Source organism: Pteropus vampyrus, unplaced genomic scaffold (assembly GCF_000151845.1).
Source record: "Pteropus vampyrus isolate Shadow unplaced genomic scaffold, Pvam_2.0 Scaffold41, whole genome shotgun sequence".
NCBI classification, from domain to species: Eukaryota; Metazoa; Chordata; class Mammalia; order Chiroptera; family Pteropodidae; genus Pteropus; species Pteropus vampyrus.
In genome coordinates, this window is record NW_011888822.1 from 6391821 (window position 1) to 6401380 (window position 9560).

The window sequence follows — 9560 nt, forward strand, 5'->3', positions numbered from 1 at the left end:
GTTTTGAGTTAATTTTTGTATTTGATGTGAGGTAGTGGTCTGACTTCATTCTTTTGCATGTGGATATCCAGTTGATCCTGTACCATTTGTTGAAAAGACTATTCTTTCTCCATTGAATGGCCTTGGCACCTTTGTCAAAAACTAATTGACTATAAATATGTAGGTTTATTTGTCAACTCTCCAATCTGTTCTGTTGATCTATATGTCTGTCCTTATGCCAGTATGACATAGTCTTGATCACAGCAGCCTTATAATAAGTTTTAAAATCAGAAGTGAGTCTTCCAACTTATTATTCTCTATAAAGTTTGTTTTGCCTATTCTGGGTCCCTTGCATTTCCCTGTGAATTTTTAGGATCAGCTTGTCAGTTTCTGCAAAAAAGGCAACTGAGATTTTGATAGGGATTGCAGTGAATTTACAATTTAATCTGGAGAGTATTGACATCTTAACAATATTAAATTTTTCAGTCCATATACATGAGACGTCTTTCCATTTATTTAGATCTTAATTTCTTTCGACAATGTTTTGTAGTTTTAGAGGATAAGTTTTCTACTTCTTTTGTTAAATTTATCCCTAAGTAAATCTTTTTGATGCTATTTTAATGGAAGTTATTTCTGAATTTCATTTTTGTTTAGCTCATTGCTACTGTATATAAATAAGTTGATTTTTGTATATTGATTGTGTGTCCTGCAACTTTGATGAACTAATTATTTCATTTTAAATTTGTTTAGTGGATTCCTGAGGATTTTCTATATACAAGATCATACCATCTGCAGACAGAGATAGTTTTCCTTCTTTCTTTCTAAACTTTATGTCTTTTATTTTATTTTCTTGCCTCGTTGCCCTGGCTAGAAGAAGCTCTAGTAGAATATTGAATAGGAGTGGTAAGAGTGGACATCTTTATCTTGTTTCTGATCTTAGGGAGAAAGTATTTAGTGTTTCACCATTAAATATGATGTTAGTTGTGAAATTTTTGATAGATGTCCTTTTTCAAGTTGAAAAAGTTGCCTTCTAGTTGAGTGATTTTTTTTTTTAATTGTGAAGGGTTGAATTTTGTCAGTGCTCTTTGTTCTCGTATTGAGATAATCATGTGGTTTTCTTTATTTTATTGATATGATGTGTTGCATTAATTGATTTTCAAATGTTAACCATTCTTGTATTCCTGGAACAAATTTCACTTAGTCATGGTATGTAATACTTTTTATATAGTTTTAATTTGTTAATTAGTATTTTGTTGAAGACTTTTGCTTTTTTATTCATAAGAGATATTGATTTGTAGTTATCTTGTGTCTTTTGCTGGTTTTGGTATCTAGGTAAAACTGATCTCATAGAATGAGTTGGAAAGTGTTAAGATAATTTCTGTAAAACTTATTGTAAAGAAATGTAGTCAAATTAATTATATTATTTTGGTTGATGAAAACATATCAGGTATATCTCTAGAAAATCCAGGAGAAAGAGAATTATGGAGGAGTCTGAGTTCTAAAGAAAAGTAAGCGTATCCCTGTTCATGTGAAAATTTGAATTGTTGAGGTTATAATGTTTGATATGGGAAAACAGATGAACTTTGGTTCTCATGATATTTTTGCATTTCATTTATTTTTATATATCTGGGATATATAAAACTTTATATTTCCCCCTTATTGCAAAACGAATTTTTTAAAATTGAGGCATAATTGACATACATTGTATTAGTTTCCAGCAGTACAACATGACTCGATATTTGTATATATTACAAGATGGTCACCACTGAAGTCTAGTTAACATTGGTCACTATACATAGTTTCAGAATTTTTTGTGCGTATGTTGAGAACTTTTAAGATTTACTCTCTTAGCAACTTTCAAATATGCAATACAGTATTATTAACTATAGTCACCATGGTGTACATTATATCTCCATGATTTATTTATTTTATAACTAGAAGTTTGCACCTTTTGACCACCTTCACTCATTTCACCCATCCCCTACTTCTGGCAGCCACCAATGTGTTCTCTGTATCTGTGGCTGCTTTCAGTTTTTTTGTATTTTTAGATTTCACATATATGTGAGATCATATGGTATTTGCCTTTCTCTGCTTGACTCATTTCACTTAGATTAATGCCCTCAGGGTCCATCCATGTTGTTGCAAATGGCAAGATTTCATTCATTTTTTTTTTTTTAATGGCAGAATAATATTCTATTGTGTGTGTGTTTGTTTATATGTGTGTAGATATCTCTCATATCTCTTCTTTATCCATTCATTCGTTGATGGACACTCAGGTTGTTTCCATATCTTGGCTGTTGTAAATAATGAACATAGGGGTGCATATATCTTTTCAAATTAGTGTTTTCTTTTTCTTCGGATAAGTATTCAGAAGTGGAATTATTGGATCACTTGGTAATTCTATTTTTAATTTTTGAGGAACCTCTGTACTGTTTTCTGTAGTGGCTACACCAATTTACATCCCACAAATAGTGCACAGGGTTCGCTTTTTTCCACATCCTCTCTAGCACTTGTTGTTTGTCTTTTTGTTAATAGCCATAAAATGAATATCTCGATTTAAGAAATCATTTGTATGATTCCTTAAAGAGACTGTTGGAAGAAATTAGCCTGAGAGACATTAAGTTCATTGACGTGTTTTTAATAAAATTTCCTTTTGCCATTGGTTTAAAAATGCCTTTGCAGAACCCATATTAACTCTGGATTTTAAAAAATTGCCTTCATAATTTACTGAAGTTATAGAATTGATGGGACTAACAATATATTAATTTTTGGGTAGCAAAGAACATAAAGTAGTAGTTTCTTTTATGAACTATAGACCCCTTTAGGAATCTAATGAAACCTATGGCTTTCTCTCCAATAAAGTAAACATATGAACATTTTTACATACAATTTCTGGGGATTTTTATTCTTCAGTCTCTTCCCAAAGTAAGAACTCTAGTGTTTGAATTCTGTATGAAAATTAGCTTAAACTGCAATTTGAAAGCAATTTATATTTAAAAATATTTTAATCAGGTCTTTGGTTTAGATGTTTTTGTGGCTGTGATATTGTTCTAAAATTAGAATCTCATTGCATGTGTTATTTTTGAGTATATGTACTAAAGAATAACAAAATCATATGAGAGTTTCATTGTCTCGGGTTTTGAAAATTCTGCATTTTTGACAGCTCTTGCCTGTTTTAGTATTACATGTTGCTTTGATTAAGTTTAAATATATTATCGTAAATTCAATATTTGGTTTACATTTTTTAGTGTGTTGCTGAGAACGAGCAGCAAAAAAGAACTTGGCTACTTATTTCATATAGGGCCATCTCTCCTGAAAGCTAGTTTGCCGTGTTGAAGGACAGACTTTCTTCAATTTATAAACTGTCTCTTAGACTTAACCAGAGTATATAAAGTGATATAATATGGTAGGGAAAATGAGAGCTATTAGATTACTCATGTTAATGATACATCTTTTCATTTGTAGGAAATGCTGTATATTCTAACATGTTAATATATGTAACCGATATATTTAAAATATGGGAATCTTTAATATTCTGTGTGTGAACTGTTGGGCATAGGACGTGGTGTAGGTAGACTTTAGTTGGGGAAACAAGTATCTGTAAGACTGGAAATATGCAATTCTAGAACATTCTTATCTCTGTTGGGTTTCCATGGTTTCTTAGGTGGTAAGGCCCAATGCCAGATGCCTTTGTATAGTTTCTGTTAATGCCCGGAAAACTTTAAGAGGACAGTTTATCAGCAGCAGGTAGAGATTGTCTTCACAGGTGAAACATCTCTTGATGTTGACTTTTAATTGATTTTAAATTCAGTTACAATTTAATATACTGAAAAGATTGTCAAGTTTAGGAAATTTGTGGAAATGTTGATTCTGATGCTCCAGTTATCTGTGAACTTTCTTTAAAAACTTCTCCAAACCATTCAATATCAGTTTTCTCAGTAAATGCTTGAGAAATATATATACTACTTCCCTGTTTTAGTAGCTTCTTTCAGTTTCATAGAGCATAAACTTTTGGTTTCAGGTTCATACAAGTGTGGTCGCTAAAAGAAAGAGAAAGGGGTAAATTAAGGAGAAACAAGTTTTCATAGGTAAAGTGGAATAGAAAAAAAAAAACATGTATAGCTCTCAATGGTCAGAAGGGTTCAGAGACCTAGAGAAAATAAATAGTTCCGTGCTGTCATTGCGTTGTAACACATTTCCTTTGATATGAGTATGTTACAGATTTCTTAGAAACAATATTTTATGAATTTGGCCACAATTACTTTGTTGTAGCAACTTTAAATACGTGAAAGAAACAGAAACAAAAGAACCCTGGCATAATAACTGTTCCCTGTAGCAGCAGCTTGATTAAAACTTAATGATGAATCAATAAAACTGTAATTACAACCTTCTACCTTATTTGTGTAATTTGGAATACAGTAAAATCGATCAAATAATATTTAATATGTAGCAACAGTAAGGAGAATCTGTTTGTGCCATTTTTATTAGGAAGTTTGCTGTACCAAATCCCTAAATCCCTACCTCAATTATTTTACAGCTCAGTTTTCATCAGACACAAACGGCTTGTGAGAAGTAGAATCTGTAATTAGATCAGAAAGATTGAAGCAGGTTTACTTTAATACAAATATGCTGTAATATTAGAGTAGTAGTGATTTTTTTAAGGCCGTAGATTTGACTTTCCTGGGTCTTACCCAACTCTTGGCCTTAGTTCATGCTGTTTTCAGAAATGAAAGAACATTGAAAAATTTTTGTAGCCAAAAACAGCCACTGAATTTATTGAGGGTGGTAGTATACTCAGACATACAGATTTGGATTTTGAAGTTATAGTGCACGTTGCACCCAGCTCTGATGTTTTCTTCAAGGCCCATGCTGTTGAAGGCAACTTATGCTACAGTTTAGCATAAACTCTAACAAGGTCAGTGGTTCTCTGTATTGCAGTCTCTTTGGGGAGCTTATTGGATATCAGCATACGGGATAAGCATGTCATTTTTACTCAGTTTTCTCACAGAATTGGCTACCTGGCAGATTAGATGTGTTGATGCTGTTAGGAGTGTTTGTCAGCTGCAAAGCGCAGTGCACAGGCTGCTTATCATTGTGGCTTCCCTAGGGATTTGAGCTATTTTTTATTATGCTGCTGTTAATATCATGTTCTAAGATATATTTATAGTGTTTTTCATGATCTTAACTGTTTTATTTTTTTGTAAGAACCGCTGAACAACATAAGAAGAAAAGTGGACAGCTTTTGAAATGTGCAGTATCTTTTGAAATAATCATCATAGATTTTGAAATATGCATAAATTAATATAGATTGACTTACATTTGCGATTTTGCCAAACTCATGCAGTTGTATAAAATTGAGTCACGGGAGATAGGTTGAGTAGAAGATAAGATGGCTGCCGCTGAAGTGCAGTGTAGTCATTAAATCAGAAGGAAGCTCAGTAAAGCTGCAGATGGAAATTGCTTGTATTTAAAGATGAATGGCACCAGAAGTGTACAGATATTGCTAGGATATTTGCTGTACAATTAGAAGATTGAAACTAAACCGTCAGATAGCTAACCACATGCCTATGCTGAGGACGCCTTTACCCTGTTCTCCTGGTCACTTACCAGTGTGCCTGGGGACCGTTTTTCACTTCAGGACATTACTGCGTAAGGCAGACAGAGTTAGAAACCCCAACCTCTAAGAATTATACAAAATATCACCTCAAAAATAAAGGCTTTATTTATCACCTCATCTTTAAAGCCTTTACTTTTTATTATCCTTTCCTCACTTAGGCCTCTGATTCCTTCTGTATAGGCTGCTTTTGTTCAGTTCCCGTTTCCTCTACCACTTTTGTTGCCTTTAACTGACTGTGTGGATTTAGATCTAAATCTTTAATCTGTTCTAGGCATTGAGAATAAGATGACAAGTTAAGATACTGCCTTTAAGTAGCTTGCAGTCTACAGGTAGAGATGGACATATAAGTGTGTAAGTACACTAAAGTGTTACAGGTAGTTTTAGAAAAGGGAACAAGTTGCAGTGAGAGTCTGAAGGGAAAAGAATAGTTGGTTTGTCCGCAATGGAGTGGGTAGATGGGCATTGATTCAGGGAAGGTTCATAGAAAAGCTAATCCTTGAGTTGAATTTTAGAGTATGATTATTTGTTAGGTGTGTTGGTGTAAAGGAGTATTGAACTTATGGAAAACCTTTAGACACTATCAATGGCTTCCTAATTCCATTTTGAATGAGGTTTCCTGTGTTCATTTTCACAATCCTTTTCAATATTTGCCTATTATATATCAAACACTATGATTGGTGCTAAGAAACATAAATTAAGAATTATGATCACTGTCCTTGGGGATTGTATAAATAATGAGTTGGATACATTTCTTAAATAAGTAGAAAATATTTTGAAGGCCTCTGTAATGAGGCAGTTTGTGAATCATGAGCTGTCAATTTACAAAGGTCTGGGTCAGAATTGTGTCTTGTCTACGTATTTGCTGTGGGTCCGTAGGCCACTTATTTAACTTCACATATCTGCTATTTTCCTTATCTTGAAAAACAGGGTTAATGCCACCACCTTACAGTTCTTATAAGGATTAAATGATACAACACTTACAAAGTGCCCAGCCTAGCATCTGATACATAAAGTGTCCAATAAATGTTGGTTCTAGTCCCATGTCACGCAAATTGCTATATGTAGCACATTTTTAGAATTTTATAGTTTTAGGAGGGCCATTATGAAGAAGTTAAAATTCAGAATGTGAAGAAGTTAAAATTCAAAGTTTAGTGACTCACTCAAGGTTTCTCAGCTACTGTGGGCAATAGAACGCTGTTACAGAATTAATAGACAGACATTTTTCTCTGTACTTCCAGGAACATCTTTGTCTTGTACTTTTTATGTAATATTTTTTAAATGGCAGAACTGATGCAGAACTGGAAATGAGAAGTGTGTTACTTGGGTAATGTTAAGAATTCTGGTCACTCGGAGTTTCTGAAAATAAGAAAAGGTCAGGGTTCTAAAATTTGCTGTTAGTTACTATGGTAGGCAAAATAATGCCCCCCTCCAATATGTCCTAGTCTCCCAAACCTGTTAATACGTTACCTGACATGGCAAAAGGAACTTTGCAGCTATGATTAAGTTAAGAATCTTGAACTGAGAAGATTTTTTCTGCATTATCCACGTGGCAAAGTATAATCACAAGGGTCCTTATTAGAGGGAAGCAGGAGTGTCAGAGAGAAAGGTTTTAAGATGCTATGCGGCTAGCTTGAGGATGGAAGAAGGCACCACAAACCAAAGAATGCAGGTGGCTAGAAACAAGGAAATAGATGTTTCCTTGGAGCCTCCAGAAGGAATGCCACCTGGCTGACACCTTGAGTTTATCTCAATATGATTCATTTTGGACTTTTGACCTCCAGAATTATGAGAATGTGTTGTTTTGAGCCACTAAGTATGTGGTAATTTATTAGGGCAGCAATTGGAACTAATGCAGTTACCTTTATAGTCTTCCTTTTCAGATTTTTATAGCAATAGAAAGTTATATATAATATAAATCTATCCATGAGGTTTTTATAAAATCATGGCTCATTTCTGTTAAGGAAAGATATAAAATTTTTTACTTTTTTGAGGCTTACCTCTTGGGATGTGTAAAATTATGTGAACAACTTTTAGACATAGGGCCTAATGACGTAATTATTTTTGTTGAGAAGACTTATTAACTTTTTGTTTGGATATTAAAATTTTTTTTCTTATGCTTATTGGCTACTCATATACATGGAAAGAGTCTTATAAGGAAGAAAGGTGTGATGAACTTGTGCTCCAAATCAGTGGATAAAATGTAAACCCTTTTAAGGAAATTAGGATTGATAAATTGTTTGGATTTTTATCAGCAGCTGTGATTCCATTTGTAACCAGAAGATGGCAGAATTGGCACACAGATGAACTGTTCAGTTATAGGGTTTCGCTTTTAAATGGTGGTGTAGAAAGATATATTTGATATTCTTAATTTTGGCAACGTGCTTTCTAGAAAGAATTTTGGGAATTACACAAAGAATGTGGAATAAAGTACAGTAAATAAGTAAGATACAGAGTTCAAAAATCTCTCATTAATTTGCCACATTGAATTTACTCTGCAAAGTCCAAAGCAGCTTTTTGGTTTTTGCTGTGATTGGCTCTATTCGACTTAAGTTTCTATTAAATTTGTTGTAGATTTTCCTGTTTAAACACTGGACCGATATTAAACCTTTAAGCTTTAAGTTCATTAGATATGTGTAAATATGATATACCTTTTATGAAAAATAATTCTGGAGATGATAATCAAAAGATTTAGGTTTCATCCTTACTCCCTAAGCCAAGTAACTCTCTGACCTTCAATAACTTCTACTATCTCGGATTGATTTATGTATAAAATGCTGACATAATTATTTATAGGTTGTTGATTGAGTTTCTGAGAGAAAAAGCTTAAATTAGGCAGTTTTTTGTGAACTATGTTGAAATAGTTGGGGAAAAAGATGTAATGTTAATAAAAGGTACAATTGGTGATACATAGTGACTGAAGAACATTTCAAGAGGCTGGAAGTGAGGCTGTAAAACACTGGCAGGTAACTGTGTGGAGGTATGCAGTTTGGTTGTAGCAATGAAAGAACCAGAGATTTTAGCGGCATCTGTCTCTGACTACTCTTCTCTCCCTCTGCCTTCACTTATTTTACCTAATGTAAGGCTGAAGTTCACTAACTTTTTCCCTTTCATACACTTAGTCTTATAACTTGTAATTTTGCATTTTGATGCTTAATAAATACTAAAGGAGATATTCAACTCTCCATTGCAAAAATAAAATCATATCAAAAAAGTTTTTAATTATGTCAAAGAAAAAATCTTGGTAGCAGCTTCATTATTACAGACAATTTTTAATCTAAAGGTCATCAAATTTTTGGTACATTTAAATCTAATGAGGCCAGTATTGCATTTCAATGTTGATAAAAGGTGGAGACGTGTATTTTCTTTATGGAAAAACCTTAGTTTTCTTGTCCTTTGATAGAACTTTAACAAATAAAACACAAAACAAATCTGGATTCATACCGAACCCCAGATTTATGAGGAAGGAATGCCCTAAAGAGTGAATTTACCAAGAGACCCACAGATGACATTACCTTTATTTTCTTTCGTAAAATCACAATACTGTAACATGTTTTTGTTCTTGTGCAGTGAAATACTCTGTTGTAGCTCAAATTCAAATCTAAGAAAGATCAGAGTTAATAGAAAACCAAATGGGAGGCAGCAGAGTTACTGGAGGAAATAGACAGAGGCATTACTTTGTGGCCTCTCTCTTATGCCAAAATTGCCACGCTGCGGAAGTCAGGAAGCCATGCTGAGTGCTTTGTACCCCTTGTGTTAGTTACTGTGTTTCATCTGAGAACCTTTTCAGAGTTTTTCTTCTGTTTCTGTATTTTTAAGAAATAAAAACATAATGCAAGAACATGGAGTGTTATGAAGCATGAAGTTCCATAAATATTTATGCCAACTCACAAAAGTAGACAATTCTTATTTCCTTGACATATTGAGGTCATATTTTACTCTTGACCTCTTGAATTGAAAAATATAA

General features: G+C 33.4%; 1 protein-coding gene across 4 annotated transcripts in view; it reads left to right on the plus strand.

The window, feature by feature from the left end:
* Positions 1-9560, plus strand: part of SLC25A26 (solute carrier family 25 member 26) — a 153741-nt gene that overhangs the window by 22419 nt on the left and 121762 nt on the right. The window lies entirely within an intron of this gene.